Below are 17,953 nucleotides of genomic sequence, written 5' to 3'. Positions count from 1 at the left end.
TGATTGTTGATGGTTTTATTTTTAGCTGAAATGCAGCACGTAATACTTTTCTGTTTCTGGTATTTTAACTGGTTATGATTCGTGTTATATTATAAAAAAACTTACTGAGTTTGAACTTATAGTATTTACTGGCGTGATTTCATAGGATTTAGATACCAAACGGATTTACAATACAAAGAAAGTAGTGGAAGAGCGTTAGAGCTCCATTAACCATTCAGGAGATTCTTTAGATAATTGCTTGCACAAGATTTTTGACATACATTTTCATTTAATTGCAGCCTCTGATTGGAGGTTTCTTTATGAAACAACAATCTACGAGAGTTTAAGAATAATATCAATAATATACCGAAACATTTGTTTTCTGTTGTCACCAGTTGTTAATAACTTGTGATCCAGTTACTTAAAGAGATTTTTTTAGTGACGCACTTCAATTTCTGTGCCATCTACCTCTCTCTCTCTCTCTCTGGTAGCCTTGATATAACAAGCAATTCAGCTTTTGACTTTCACTCCATATTCTTTATCCTATTTTACCGCGCTTAATATCTACTAATTAAATATTTAGTTAATTCCCATCAGTAAACTACATGCATACGAATCTTCTGTGCGATTGACCTTTAATTCTGCAAAACTAATCGCCTACCGGAAACAATCATTATACCCAAGCGTAATAAATAGCTGTAGGGCTTTCCATTTAATTCCCCGAAGTAACAATCTATTAAGTCTTTTTAGTTGTAAAGTTTGAAAAAAGCATTTCAACATTTCTTAACTTTCATCTTTCTGATATTAGATTTGCTGAATTGAGGGGCATAAATGCTCAAATATTATTAAAATCATCGAAAACTGAGTTTTAATAAATTTAATATTAATTTATCAATTGTTTTGGAACATTTTGTTGTTGTTTTCATAATACAATTTTGGAACAAACATACAATTAAATTTCCGTAGCTGATTTTCTGTGACAGCTGGTGCTTAAAGCTAAAAAAATTAAGATTTTCTTATTCCAAATGCAAGAGCGATGGAATTTTGAAATTTAGAAATTATTTCTTTGAATTTATACTTCCAAACCGAATGTTTTACGCGTAAATTGAAATATCCGATTATACAATTAGGCAATTCACAAGCTTCGTCTTATGTCTTATGTCGTATTACAATAGCTTAAAAAATACGACACTTGTGAGCACCCCTTAATTGTTGTATGTCATATTATGAAATATTTCTACACTTCACCAGCTGGTAATGAAATATTAAGAATACAAAAATGCCACGGGAAAGTGACAAAAATAAAATTAAAGCTTCTTTATGTTGAAACAGCGGCATTTTGGTTCACATTGCAACCACAGAAACAACAAAATATTTTTATATTTTACTTTTCTTTACCTGAATATCGTGGCTTCCCTCCATATTATTAAAGCAACTGATGATATTTACTTAATTTATTAATTATATACACTTAAACGTCAACAATAAAAAAAGTAAACAGATAAAGCTGATAGAAAAACATACCTCGCCGTGTTGTATTTGTCGTATTTCAATTTTGTGTGGGAAACAACAACAGCGTTGATATGCCAGTCGTAAAAAATAACACAATACGACGATATGACACAATATGACATCTTGTGAATACCCTAAATATTAATTTTATCGTCTTATAACTGCATCAGAAGTTCGAAGCAGCCCAAAATGAGTAATAAATAATTATAATTTTTAAATAGTGAATGTTACTTGCTCTGTCTTTCATAAACATATACCAGTTAGTAGTTACTTAAAATACAATCCTATATACAAGTATATAAGGGTGGGTAAAAAAACGAATAATTTCTTTTTCGCTTGTTACTCTGAAAAATAGGAAATCTCTCCAAGTATGAACTCTTAATTGTAACAAGAAGGTCCTCCAAATTACAGTTTTCTACTTTTTTCTTATTATCACATAGAAAAAATCATATCTTGCTTGCAACTAGGAAATTTAATGCTTTAAGCATGTTTTTTTTCTAAGCCTGAGTGTAAAATTGTTAGATTATAAAAAAATAAAAATTTTGGAAAAAAAAGTTTTTATTTTTTAGCATCTGGAGGCAACTCAGTTTTAGTTGTCGTTTAAAACTTTTTTTAAAACTCCAATAATGATCACAAAAAATTTTTTTAGGTTGATAACTTTTAATTGGCCAGAAAAATGGCTCTCCACAGCTTCTAGAACACTTATTAAAAATTTTTTTCGAAATAAAAATTAAAAAAAAAATTTTTTTTTTATAATCTACAAATTCGACCGTCAATATAAGCAAAAAACATGTTTTTCGCTCTAACCTAATGTATACGTATGTGTAGAAAGAATTGATAGAAATTACAGAATATCGTACAACTAATTAACAGAGTTTAGTTTCTGAAGTTTTGCCATTTTGTAAAGATACCCTCAGAATATTTTGGAAACATTTATTAAAAGTTCGTATTCTATATTTTTCATAAAAAAAACTTAAATTATTATGCTAGCAAGAGAATTTGTATGAAAAATATTTAATTGTAATATTTAATAATAACATTTTGGGATAATAATTTTATAACAGCCGAAGGACCTCTTATTGGTGCTATGATACTTTATAGGCAGTATAGGAAATTGCTTTGCAGTAATAAAATTTCCTAGAAAGATTGACACCAAACCAGCTGTCAACCTCAACACAAGCGTTTAACATTTGGTAGTTCAAAAAATTAGCATTCTGATATGCAAAGCATTCCATTTATTGTCAAGAACTTTTGGTAATCGATTCGCCATCTGACTGGAGTCCCTTAGACTAATTTGCTGGGGCTACCGCAAGTCCAGGGTTTATGGTGATAAACTGTTTAGTAATGCAATCGCAGCATTATTGATGAAACAAGTCCGTCGTTTTTCGAAAAAGTGGTACAAATTAGAGATATGGTAATCTTGAGGATGCGCAAAACTTTTCATATTTGACCTGTATAAAGCAATTGAAGATTATTATGACTCGTATCTAGATTGCAGCAGTGTCAAAATAATCAATGATCAAACAGTGATCACACGAATATAATGACATTAAAAAAATAAATATCTCTCATAATAACCTACAAATCAATCTAAATAAGCTACTCACTAGTAGCTAAATCCAATGAATATATGCAATATCGGATTGGATATAAGAAAGATGAAGTCCCTCACCACAAATAGTTTATTGGGTTGATGACAGTATATTCAAGCGTATACCATTTACGGGATATTGTTCTTGAAGCCAAGCGTGGATATTGCTTAGCTACTGTAGGAGGAAAGTGCGATCTGCTTCTTAGTGGCGTAGAGGCGTTAAAGAAATGCTATGGAGGTGAGGTTATATAATGAAATAGCTTCATATAATTTTTAGTTGCTAATTGTCAAACTATTGCATCGTAGCGGCTTGCAAGGGAAAACATTTACTCTTAATTATTACTTATCTAAGCGCATGAAGTTTCAGTATTCCCTTGCGAATTACTCCTGAAAATAAGATTACTCTGAACCGGTCTAAATTGTGGAAGAAAAACTTGCAGCAGCCAATTTCTTGAAGTTATCCCGGAATTCAGTGCAGTTAAACACCTCAGCACTTCCCGTTTGACCGTTCAGTTTTTATGAGATTAAGATAAAGTCTCTTGGTTGTTATTTAAATAGGTAAGCCAGTAAATTATTTGATATTGACACACGCAGAATTATTGTCGAACTTTGCCCATTCTCTCTACAAAAAGTTTAAAAGTTTCAAACCCTACGCCACAAACTTGAAGCAATTACCGAAAAGTAGGTTCATTTTGTAACTGTCACTTATGTATTAGCACATAAAACTCATTCAAATTCATCATCTTTTTGTATTTATACTTATATATATTTTTCTCCATTTGTATATACATATGTATATATTTTACAAAGGTATACAAATTTTGGTTGTCTATAAAAATTTGTTTAGCTTTTCCATCGATTATTGTGTAAATACTTGCCTACGTAATACAAACAGTTAAAAATTCGTTTGTATATGTGTTTGTTTCAGTTGAGATTTTCTATTTGACATTGCTTAGCCATATTTGATTGAACCTTTATTTTATTTATATAATGACATTGAGCCAAATCTTTGAATATGTCCTTTCAGCACACCATACATGCATACACACATACAAATGAGTAATGTAATAGCCAGCTTTCAACGCTTTTACTACCACATACGCATATAAGCAAGTTATAACCCTGAAAAGGTGCCTCTTTGGTTTATTTCCGCTTTTTCAGTTTTCACAAACGGTGAGACTCCTTCCATAACGACCCTTTACTGGAATGTCCTTTAAGGCTGTCGGTGTTGGGGTAGCGTATCCTTTGCCGTGCAAACTTTCCGCCGTTTTGTAGGCACACTTCTATATATGAGGACATGTGTGTGTATGCGTATGTGAAAAAGGTATTACAGCTTAGCATGGTCTTCCGGTAGAGCTCGGTTTGCAAAAAAGCAAAAACAAAGGTACTCACGCTTTTTGCAAAAATCCATGAAATTCAATTCGCTTCACTTATTGCCACAAATTGTGGCACATAAACAGTTTGGTTCACTGCCGCATTAGTTTTCATATGTCATGAAATTAAATTCGTATGACAATCAAAAGGGCAAAGCATTTTCCATTGTGTGTGTGTGTGTAACACTATGTGACTCGCACATATGATTGGCTTACATCGATGGTGCCGTTATCCGAGGGCACAAGCAAATTTAAATTGCACCCAATGGCTGTCAGGCGGCTTCGATGGCTGCTTGCTAGCTTGCTTGGCCAACCTCAGTGGCCTTGACCTGCACAACAACAAACACAGCACACATACACAAGCAAACATAAACACACACTTATACATATGTACAAATTAATGCGGATGTGCTTGCATATGTGAGTGACTTCACTTCGAGTACTTTGCCGCACTTTTTGCTATTTGTTTTTGTTTTTTTTTTTGTTCAGTTACCCACTCCTCCTCTTGCCCACACTCTTGGCTGTAACATCAGTAAAGGCATTGCAAAGTGATTAGCGCGTGGTGCTCAGCGATTGGCATGCATTTTGTATTAATAATTCTAGGCGTCGAACTCACCGCAAGCGCAACAAAACTGCAACAACAACTACAAAATAAGCTAGTTACAGCTACACGTATCTAAACGCGTGTGTAATATAGCTCATCTGTGTATGTACATATTTACATGCAACTGCGGTTACTTGTAGCGCTAAGCGCTTTTACTATTACAACAACTACAACAACTATTATTCGAGCACTAGAATAGTTCTTCTATTTTTAATGCGCTCGATTAATATTTAGTTGAGGTGCTTGGTATTTGCTTTAACCTCCTAACCGGGTGCTGGTGTGTTAAAACAGATGGTCACTTATATAATATATAAAGTTACATATATAAATATAATATATATATAGATATATATATATATATATATATATAGCCATCTTACAAGCACATACATAGCAATGGTTTCAACATACATTTATATGCAAGAAAAAAGTAAAAATTTCTTCTTATATATTTTATTCTATATACTCATTAAGGTGAAACAAAAGCTAATTGTGCCGACATATAGAAAAACCGTTAATTTCAACTGCACCAAATCTATAATACACTTCAAAGAGGCCTTTCTTATAGCATAAAAGTGTATAAAAATATTTTTTTATTGATTTTGATAGGTTAGTTTGTATGGCAGCTATATGATATAGTAGTCCGATCTGAATAATTTTTACGGACATTGTAGAGTTGTCTTGTACTAATATACTGTGCCACATTTCGTAAAGATATTTGCTCAAATAAAAAATTTATCCAGGTACTGGATTTAAATCGATTCGTCTGTACGGCAGCTATATGCTGTAATGAACCGATGTGTACGATAAAATTTCTTCGGAGATTGTAGCGTTCGCTTGGTTAATAATATATGCCAAATTTCGTGAAAATATCTCTTAAAATATATAAGATTTCCATACAAGGACAGATCAGTTTTCCATACATGATTCAGATGAACATCTCAAAAACTGATGATCTAGTTTGCAATTACAGACAGATAGACAAAAATGGGTAAATCAAGTCACCTCATCAAGTATTTATATACTTTATAAAATTTCCAACGTTTTGCTCTGAGTGTTACATACTTCATAACAAACTTAGATATCGTATTCAGTGTATAAAAATTACCCTGTAAAGTACAAATTTTAGCTTAAATCTTTTTTCATTAAAATTAGCATAGCATTTGAACCATTAATAACAATTTTTTTTTGGTGAATTTCTGTAGAGCATAAAATTTCCCACAAAATAAACTACCTCAATAGAATTTATTGTCGATTCAAAAAGTCGTATAATTAAAAGATTGTAAAAGTTAGTTTTTAGCTCACCCTAATATTAATATTATATTGTATATACACACACACAAAAAGTAGCCACTACACTATGACTACTATTAGTTTAACTGCCTTTTTCATAATCGATCAACTCATTGCGTATGCTGACGCGCTCGGTCATTTAGACGTCAGTCGATTATTTGTGCCATTTCAAATGAATTTGTACTGCAATGCACAAATGTCTGCAATACATACATACATACATATACATACACACATGTTAACTTACGAATATTGATTTTATTTTAGTATCAAAAATAGCAAAAACAAATATTAAATATTAATATCATATGCATTTCTGCTTCAGTAATAGTTTAACGCTCTTGGTGGCACACTGCGTATGAGTAATATTTTGAAGAAAGTTACGTTGCTGTCAGAGCTGATGTGGAAACTTTGCGTATTATTAATGTTAATAATTAAAACACATACTTAACTTTCTTAATTTATGAACAATTTCGTTTGAGAAAAGTTTTTGATGCAAAATTGTTCATGAGATTTAATACTTTAACTACTTTGTTCGGGTTTTATTTGTAGAATCGACAGTTAAGGTGGCCTTTCTTCTGAATTATGCAATATTAATATAATATGTAATACTAAGTTGAAATTGCATTGATATTGTCTAATTATTTATACAGATAAGAACCTTTTTTGACATGTTTTATAAGATACAATTATAATTTGAAAGGACATCTGTAGAAGAGTATGATTTTACATCTTATAGTATTTGCAACATTCTAAACATTAAGAAAAGATTCTACTTAGAAAAAATCTTAATTAGAAATTAAATAATTTGCTTTTGAATCCTTCAAACATGAATATTGCCTACGACTTCAACAGTAACAATTTGGAATCAACGCATTGCTCTCTTCGTTGATGTTTTCTGCTTATACGAAGAGTCGCCGAAAGTATAAGTATGAGTCTAGACTATCTACTGCCGCTCCCACGACAGTCAGGTCGACGTAACCGAAACGGACCCGGATTTTTATCCGGCCAAGAACTGTCTATTTCTGCCGCTACAATAACAACTATCTACCGAAAAGTTGTAATACTCAAAAATTGTAAAGCCATCAGATAATGTGTCTTTTCTGCTTAAATTTCGATAGTGTTATGGTTAGGGCTTGACTACATTAAAATTCAACTTGTCTCTCTCATTTGGACTTATCAAGGATATTTGAAAAGAAATAGATAAATATCGTAATTTAGAAAGCTTAATTTTTTTGGATTTATAGCCAATATAGGCAAAGCTCTGAAGCTGATTCGTAATTTTTATTCATGAAGTTTCTTAATAACTGTGTAGAAATGCTTATAGATATATTCGATAATTAAGCTTAAAGCAGTTTTGTGGATATCAACAGCTTAGACAAAAATCTAATAAAAACGATTTTAAATTGCCGCACTAAGTGCCCGTATGACGTTTCCCTCTAGAAGAGACTAAGAGGGTAATAAAAGCAGTAAGGGCATCCATTTTATCCATATAAAAAGTTTCAAAAATGACTTTGAGTTGCTTTACTGTGGAAAAAGTAATCTTCACACTTTTTGGTCTTCATAATTTTCTCAATATTTTGTAGGTAGAGGTTCAGCAGTGTCACGGATATTGGAAACAATAACGGAAGAATAATAAATCGAATGATCATCGTTCATTTAGATAGTTATGCCACAGTGAAGGCAATAATATCGCCGAAGACATTGAAAGTAGTTAAATAGTAATATGAAATCTCTTCGCTTGTAAAAAATTCTACCATGTGAGTGTCGATCCATAAGAAATTTTAAGATTATCTGCTATCTCTCTGTTGCCAACACGATCATCTTCAAGCACTGTTTCTTTAACTTGTTCGATTTTGTCGACTTAATCAGAGGTGGATGGATGACTTGCATGCGAGAGTTTTCCAAGACTTCACGAACTTCACTGAATGCATTACGCCACTTAAATACTAGTGTTTTTGATAAAGTAGTTGCCCGAAACAACTCTGCAATATTTCCAACGGTTTCGTAGCAATGATTCTATTTGGATACACAGAATTTTAAATAAACACGTTGTTAATATTTTTTTTCCTTGAAAAAATCGCCACACAAACTGTTCGCCCTATAAGCAAACAGTTGCCAAACACATACTAATTGACATATGGAGAGCAAGCTTCACCCGAATATAAAAGACGGTTATACCGATCGGTGAAAAAAAAAATTATAACGATTTGGTTTGAGCGCGCAGTTTAAATAGGCTAGTCCTAGTCAATTTTGATATTGTGTGTACATACTTGGGATGCGATTGTTCTAAGCAAAAACTTGAATACCATTGACATACATATATCAATAGCTTAATATCGACTAACTAAACCGCTCTCAATGTTTTATATTTTAACACCTGTTGACCTCAATGTCGATGACTTACACACATTTTCAACCATGATGCCATAACTTACATCACTTCATCATAAAGTTAAATATGACACAACAAATTAAAATGATTTAGTAGCAAATTTTTATAAGCTGTAATCAAGCATTTTAAATTAGTGCAACAATAACTAAAGTACTTAGCTGGCCATTAAAAACTTACTAGTTTGTCTTCAAGTGTTAATATATTAGCGCATATAAAATATAATCCAAATTTTTTCTCAACAAAAACTTTTTATTACCCAATTTCATCTAAATCAACAATCTCATATATCAGCTCATATATATACATACTCGTATAAACTCATATATACATAATTTAGAAACTTTCGCTTGCCACCACAAGCCTGCATATGCATACGACTAATAGACTGCCGAAAACTTCGCACATGCAGCCGTAGACAACATCGAGTTACTAAAATTGTGCAAACTTTGCCTAAACCACTAAATCAACAAAGTGCAGTTGGCTGCCTGAGAGACTTGCTCCCATTTGGCGAAATAGACTTTAAGGTTCAGTTATTTGGTAATTGATGTATGCATTCGCAAACTATTGATGACTACTAACAAAAAAAAAGGGAACAAATTAATTTTATTCCGAATGCAAAACGAGTGTTATTGCAGAAAGAGCCGCAAAAGCAAGAACATGAGCTAAAGTAATTTATAACTAATTTTAGCTAGACGTTTTCAGCAATTTATTGATATATATATTTATATACTAATGTATTAAGTGATTCCCGTGCGGAGAGAGAGAGATATTTGGCGATTGAAAATTTGAAACTTGGCTAAAATATGATAAGTTACTGTAAAAAAAAAATCTTATGAAGTTCTTGATAAGAAAAACTATCTAAAGTTTAAGAAAATATTCTTCTTGTTACCTTTAAGGTAACTGGAACATCATTTTGGTGTAGGGAAGAGGAGATAAAATGAAACAAGGAGGAAGAAAGAGAGAGAAGTTGAAAGAACGGAGCAAGAAGAATAGATAGTAGAAAGAGAGATAGAGATAGAGAGAGAGAGAGAGAGAAGTACGGGTTTAGAGCTAGCTATAGGTAAAGAGGGTGATGAAGGTGGGAAGGAGGCAGACTTGGTGATTAAGGTAGAGGTATTGATACAAAGAGATAAATACATAGAGCGGTAGGGAGAGAGGTAGATGGCTATATTAAGAAAAACAGACTCACCCGACAATTGTATAGAAATCAGTAAGTCAGATATTCTTAAGCACACGGCAGCCGATAAGGAGGAAGGCAAGGTTAATTCGTACAAAAAAGTCATAACTTTGTGAATTAAACAACTAAAATCACTTTATTAATACCAATGGTAAATTAAAGTATGACACTAGAAGAGTTATGCGTACAATTTTCGCGACGTAAGATTAAAATGGCAGCAATTATGCAGATGTGTCTCGGGAAAAGTACAATTGCGGTGTTCGTAACTTCGTAAATTTTGCTCCAATCGACTTGACATTTAGACACAATATTCTTGATATCAAAAATCCAATTCAAAAAACAAGAAATAATTATTTAATAAAATTAATCGATATCATATTTTAATAAGTTATGCCTTTCAAAAAAATATCAAAATTTTTAATCTATATCTCAAATAATTTTTGACGTTACAGCCTTCTACAAAGTAGCCTCTCATTTCAATCAGCCCCATCAGTTTAAAAACTCTATTTTCCAAATTTGCTTGAGTGCTTAATCGGAGACATATGATCCGATCACTTTTAATTTTTTCTGCATGTTCTATATATACATAGCTCACATACAATTGTTTAATCTGATTAAAACTTGAATTTTGTTGTCCGAAAATGACAAACATTTTGGGTGAAACTCAACTTTTTGCATAAGATGGCGCTATTTTATACATTTTGGACTTTTTTTTTCCACCGTAGGTCATTATACGGACAATATCTTTTAGTAGATAATTTGATAAGTTTTATTCACGGAGAAGGCCAGAATCACTGCAGTAACTTTTTTTAGCGCCGTCGAAGTAGCTCGAAAAATATTTAATTTTACCCTGAACAGGACATATGTCCTTGCCTTGCCTTGAAGTTTGTAACACCCAGAAGGAAACGCCCGAGACCCTATAAAATATATGTATATAAATCTATATGACCATCTTAACGAGCTGAGTCGATTTAGTCAGGTCCATCTGTCTGTAAATACGAGATATCGCCGGTTTTTGAGATATCGATCTGAGATTTTGCACAGCAGGTGGTTTACTGTCCAAGAGCTGCTAAATCTTTCTTGTAGGTATCTTGTAAGGCATCTTTTGTATTTGTGAAGAGTAGGTATTATTGCTTCGGTACAACCGAAGTTGACATTTTTGTTCCTTTTTTTTAATTTACTCTGAATTAATAAAATATGTAGATATATATCTTCAAAATTTTAAAACAATTGATACAGTAGTTTTGTTTTTTAATTCTCAAAATTCGCCGTTTTTAGGCTGTCAAATTAATTGTGCCCCTTAAGAAAGTAAATTAAGCACAAAACCTTTTTTCTTAAACCTTTGACAAACAAATTTAACTCACTTTTCTAAGTTCGTATATTTATATATGTAGGCGGAGCTATCAAGTATGCTAATCACCCAAAATTTGTTAACATGATATTCATGTTTATATTTATGGTCTAAGCAGAAAAGCTTATCAATGCTCATAAAAGCATTAAATAACTGCAAATGATAGCTTAATTACAGCTTGATTTACGTTTGCCAAGGCACATAAAGTTATGAGGCTAGTTAAAATTTTTAGTGAATAGAGGTACCAACAATTAGTCTTAATCCTTTGTCATAAAACTATCTATGTGCCGTTTATTTGGATATTCAGCTGTTTTTGAACTTAAAGTGCTAGTAAACTAGATATTGGATATATATTTTGGCTTACACATACGAGTGTTTACAATCTCTTTCAACCAATAATTCGAACGATTTCCATGCACAGACAGCAATACTGAAACGTATCCATACATGAGTGAATTGTAATTGCAGCGCGTTACTCATACGCCTTGGCACACACACGCAAGCACTTGGTAAGGCTGCACAATATCACCGCCCGCGGCAATATTTGCTATGAACTCTCTTCGTACTCTTGTTGTACACTTGTCTGTTGCTAAAACTTGCTGCTGTTGTTGTTGCTTCCTATTGTTATTATAACTGTTATTGCTTTCTCACCTATAATATAGTTACTTGCTGTTGTTATTGTTGTCGGTATCCACAAATTTGCGTGTTTGTGTCAGCTGTGCTTGCAAGAATGTTGGCAACTGTTCAAATTTTAAATGATATCGTTTGTTATTGTTGTTCTTTTACCTGCTGTTTGAGCAGTTGCAAATATATACACATATTTGTATGATATACATATGTATTATTAAAAGCTACTTATTAGCTTTGTTAGTGCCCGTAGCACACAGCGAAAAACTATTTTAATAGCATCTGCTTTTGAAAATGGAAATAACTGTATATAAGAGTGAAAATTTTTCAAATTCTTTTAGAAATATTTTGAATTTCTATTAGCTTAAAAACAAGTATTTTTATTGAAATGCCTCTAGATGCTCACTTCATTTCAAGTTAATAGTGTAAATATTTATAATAATTTGGCAACTAATACTCATGCGAACCTTACATTTATAATTTCCATACTACTAGCAGAAATATTCGAAGCATTTTAATTCAGGTGGCAACATCATCAAATCATAGCTATCACTAAAAATTCTCAAACGATACACATTCAATGCCTACAGTACACGAACACATTTATTATATAGCAATTTAGATGATCAAAAAGTGTGGCAACACCGTTCTAACTTAAACATCAGCTTAAGGCAATATTTAGTTACTTATACGTTCAACCAGTTGTAATTATCAAATTTAACATAATTTCAAACCACTGAATTTAAAAACAGGTGGCAGCTCTATATTTTTATTTAGCTACACATAATTTTGTATATACATAAATATCAATATATATCGGACTACTAGTTCTTGCGTGCAGCTATACATTTATAATTACTCGTAGAATAAACATTCGATGTATTTTTTAAATCAAGTGGTAACATCACAAAATCATATTTTTATAAAAATGTTCTTAGACGACACGCATTGATTGACTACATTACATCAATTAATTTTTTTATACCAGTTTTAATATATACATATGTGAAAAGTGTGGCAACACCGTTCTAGCTTAAACTTCACGCTCAACCAATTCTAATTATTCAGTTTAATAAAATTTTCCAAAACATGCAATTAGAAATAATTGGCAACTCCTTATTTTTTTTATCTGGCTATTAATGGCTATATATTGTAAATATTAATTATAATTGCACTACTAGCGCCTGTGCGAGTCTTACATTTATAATTATTCTACAAAACAATGTGAAGTTTTTTAAGTAAGATGGCAACATCATTAAATCATATTTTAAACTTAAGTTTTCCTAATCGTGATGCATCCTTTTTTTATTTTTATAATTTTTTTGGTTAAAACCAGTTTATGTATTTAAAAAATGTGGCAACACTATGATATATGATATATGAAGACTGTATGTAAAAGGCCAAATAGGAAAGTAATAATAGGGAGAGAGGGAGCGAAGTGATCTATAGAAAGTACCACTATTCTCACATATTTTCCATCAAGAGAAACTGCTCGATACCAATTATCTCCAGGAAATATTATTCATTATCAATTACTTGGAAAATTATTGAAATAATCCAAATAGCAAAGTCTCGTGAAAACTTGGAGTCTACTCTGTAGCTTGTACATTTTTCTATGCATAATTAAAGTCGAAGAGTACAATGAGAATATTATGTAGCCTACTATTAGGCGACTTGAAATATGTAAAACGATATGGGATAACCTCTTTGGAGAATTACAAATAAGAATACGATACGCTTTTTTCAAAAGTCAGGGACTCCCAAATATAGACTATACTTTTAATGATTCAAATCTAGACCATGAAAAACGTTGAAAATCTCTTAACAAAATCATAAATGAATGTACTTTAGTGTAACTACTTTAGTGTCGAGCGATTGGACAATGTTAAATAGAGCATTTACAATATAAAACGGATATGGTGGATCCCTTAGTCAATTCGGCGTGGTAAGACGCATGTGTAGAAATTTTCGTCAATTCTATTGCTGCTGCGTACAGAGAACTGGATGTTAGGTCAGAAAGTGTGCTTTAGACACCATATAATAGGTTTATTTTAGCAGATAATGTTCTAGAAACTGAAATATTTTATAAGAACGCTTTTCATGGTAGAAAAAGACTCGGACATTTGCTATTACCAACACGACAGCGACGCCTATTAGAAAAAAGTTTTGATGTTGGTGGTAACCGGAATTAAATTACCGCTCCAAAGCAAGATGGTAGGGAAGAGGTTTATAGGAGGAAATGTAAAAATTGTAAAATGGGCGTGGCACCACCAAATTTTAGGTGAAATCCTATATGCCAGAAACTATCTAACTTATGTCAACCAAAGCACCAACGATCCATGCTGCCATTTGAATAACAAATTTACTCAAATGCATTCTTAAACAAAGTGAAAAAACCACTTATAGCTAAATTCTAAATATGGTTTAAAATACTAAAAAACACGCTTTTAAACCACTTCAAACTAAAAGGCGAAAAAAAAATCCTTATATGAACTGACAGAAATATTTACCGAAATATATTTGTATTATTGTGAGAAAAGCGTGGAAAGGTTTGTGCCATATTTTTCGTATATCGAGCAAAAATATAAAATAATCAGAACATAAATTTCAATCCATTTATTTTACGTAACAAAATTCGGTAAGCAGTAAATCTTTGAAATTACTGTCAGTAAAGAAAAAAATATAATACGATCAATAAGTTTGTAATCATAAAGATGCAAGGTTGTACAGTTGATCATGCAGTTGCTTATCTAGGCTCGCGACTGTTTGCTGCTGGACAAGCTTAAGCACTTAGTCGTGTAAGATCTTTAGACGGTATTCGGATTGAAGAACTTGACTCAATACTACAGCATGTCCGCGAAAAATTAATTGATAAATCAAACTAAAAAATTAATAATAAATAAGAGTTTAAAAAACTAAAAAACACGCTTTTATAGCTAAACGAACTAAAGTAGTAAAAAAGTAGGAAATAATTTGTAATTACAAAAAGCTTACATTATAGTAGTAGCAGATCAAACAATAATTCAATTCAGAGTAAAAAGCGTGGGCTGCTTGATGTGACAATCTTCCTATATGCAACTATTTATGAAAGGAGTGTTATAAAAATCTAGTAAAAAGGTTATGAAAATATAGTAAAAGGTACACCACCATGTGTTTTATACTGAATTGAATTATTCTCTTAATAACTTTAATATTATTATAATTTTATTTTAAAGTAATTGATCATGATTGATTGTTTGATCTGCTACTACTATAATATAAACTCTTTTTAATTAAAAATTATTTCCTACTTTTTAGTTCGATAAGCTATAAAAGCGTGTTTTTTAGTTTTTTTAAACTATTATTTATTTATAAAAAGCATTCAAAATATAGTATATATGCATAAATATCTCCATACACAAATGCATGCCTGGGTATACCTATATAAGTATGTATATGGCTTCGACCACACACTCCCAATATGTGGATTACTTTCGATTGGCAACAAGAATTGGAAACTAATTTATCACTCGACTACCTCCCAGTTGGCACAATATATGTATTATTATTAAATGCATCAGTGCGCTTTTTCTCGCCCACCCGGCTGATTGACGGATTGCCTGCACATACCCACTTTACCCTTAGTGTAACGGTAGGCACGCTGACACCGTTGTGTCACAGCTGTTGGCGGTCGCATTTAACCAAACGCATTGTATATTGTTCATTTTATTGTGATTGTTGTTGTTATTGTTGCTGTTGCATCAACTTGTGGCAACGCTAATAACTGTAGTCTTACGGCCTGCGGCTGTCTGCAACAAAACCAAGTCGCGCACTATTGAAGAGCAGTTGGGGATTTCCCACAATCATTTGAAGAGCAGATAACTGACGGCAGTGCACATGCTAGTGTGTATGTGTGGTTGGGAGTTTATATGTATGTGTGTGAGCCACAGCTGTTCACATGCATAGTTGAAGCACGTGTCGCTAACTTGACTTGCACGCCTTTGGGGCATATTCTAGTCAACTGGTGATGTCTGTGGGAATTTGTGAAGATGTTACACTGTCATTGTTGCACATGCACCTGGTCTCCTTGCATACACACATATTTACACAGATACTATTGTGTTTCCGCAAATGAGCCGATAATTGCAAGTAGCTTATGGAGTTCAGATTGCATTGACATTTAATTTGATTAATGGGCGCTTATTTGTAATCGTTTTGAGATTTGCATGCCTAATACTTCTCGTCAATTGAGAGCCGAAGGATGAAGGGAATATTCTAGATAATTGGCAATGAGAATTTCAAATAATATAACTTGATTAATTTTAGAGTTAATTTTTTTTAGACTAATGTTCCACAATATTCAAAAAACAGGATTGAATACAAGATTTCATTTGTAAGAAGTTTTTCTAAATTTCTCCAAAGCTTTTAAATGTTAATCCTAATTATGTTAAAAATTTTGGACATGTATACTTATTAAAAAAGCAAAATTTTTTATTTTTTTCTTTGATACTATTTCTTAGTCTTTAAAAACTTTAGACCTATTTAAGAACGCTTCGCTTCGTGGACGTTGCAAATTGCGCACCCGAGTGTAAGCCATAAGCTTGAAACATTTCAATATTTAGTACTAGTGAAATAGATCACCCGCAACGAAATGTGTTACGCAACAAAATTTCGTCACGCTAACTGTGTGAAGAACACAGCCGTGAAAGCTGACCGTTTTGAAAAATGTTTTTAGATTGCTCAAAGCAATTTTAATGGTTTAAAATAAATTTGTCTAAGGTTGCCACCTGTTTGCATTTTATACGATAAAAAACATATTCCTTGTACTTATTACTTAGATCTGTATTTTAAATAAATTAAATATAGCTTAAAAGTAAAAAAAAAATAACAAAGTTGCCACCTGTTTAAAAAAAATTAAGAAAAATTATTTATCCAATATCAACCTGAATATGCTTAATGCTTATAGTTAAAAAAAGCCTTAAGAGAGATGCCACTTTTTTCTAAATTTCTAACGATTTTTCTTTTCAGTGAATTGTGAACAGAACTCTCAGAGTGAAATATTTTTGAAATGTGATGGCAATTCATAACTTAAAAAAAAAAGCCTTTAAAGTTAATCAAAAAAAGTTTAACAGAGTTGCCACCTGTTTCAAGAAATACAATTATCCCAATTAGTAAAATAATAAATTGATAGTAATCAACCTCAATATATTTAATGCTTATAACTCAAAAGCAGTATTTAGGGGGTCATCCCCTGTGATGGGCTCAAAAAAACGATTTTTTTTCATAAATTGCTTTCTTAACATGTCTAGATACGGTAGTAAAGTAATTTTTTAAATTGTGAAGTCGATTTTAAGAAACAGCAGTTGGAAGAAGGAGCTTTTCGGAGCGCTGAGTTGCGGACTTGAAATTTTAAACGCATTGACATTGGCATTGGATTGACCAAATGACTTGAAATTTGTCGGCTATACTCAGCATATGTAAACGCGTGGATTGAACTAATATTAATAAAAAATTCCCTCTATTGGGCGGAAACGTGGAGGATGTGCGCGTCCATTTTTTTTCAGGCGGAGGCATTCAAAACGCTGTAAACCGTGTTCTAAACAATATTTTTAGCTTAAAGTTTATATTTATAGTGTCGAAATATACATATGCATGGTATGTTAATAAATGATAATAAAGTTACAGCTGTATGTATTGGTCGTAGTAAAAATATTTACAAAAAAAATCGCTAAAAACAGGCCGTCACATGGAATGACCCTCTTAAGAGAGCTGCTACTTTTTTCTAAATTTCCGTCAAATATTTTTTCAGTGAGTGCTGAACAGAACTTTCAGAGAGTAACATTTTTGAAATGGGATGCCACCTCATAAAATACCAGATGTATTGCAATATTGCGATCAAATTAAACGAGCTTAAAAGCTTATATTAAAATTTTTTTTTCTTAAAAGTGTTGCCACTTATTTAAAAATTTAAATCTATTAAAATTACAGAACGAACGAATTTAGTATTTGTATTGAAATAAATTTGTTTAAGAAAAACTTTTAAATTTAAAATATTACCTGTAAGGGTTGCCA

At 32.0% G+C, this 17,953-nt stretch overlaps 1 protein-coding gene across 1 annotated transcript in view; it reads left to right on the top strand.

The window, feature by feature from the left end:
* Window positions 1-17,953, top strand: part of LOC106619164 (mucin-22) — a 379,015-nt gene that overhangs the window by 83,965 nt on the left and 277,097 nt on the right. The gene's annotated exons all lie outside the window — the stretch shown is intronic.

This window comes from Bactrocera oleae, chromosome 4 (assembly GCF_042242935.1).
Source record: "Bactrocera oleae isolate idBacOlea1 chromosome 4, idBacOlea1, whole genome shotgun sequence".
NCBI lineage: Eukaryota > Metazoa > Arthropoda > Insecta > Diptera > Tephritidae > Bactrocera > Bactrocera oleae.
Note: the sequence above shows the minus strand (reverse complement) of the source record. Positions and strands in the feature narration are given on the sequence as shown.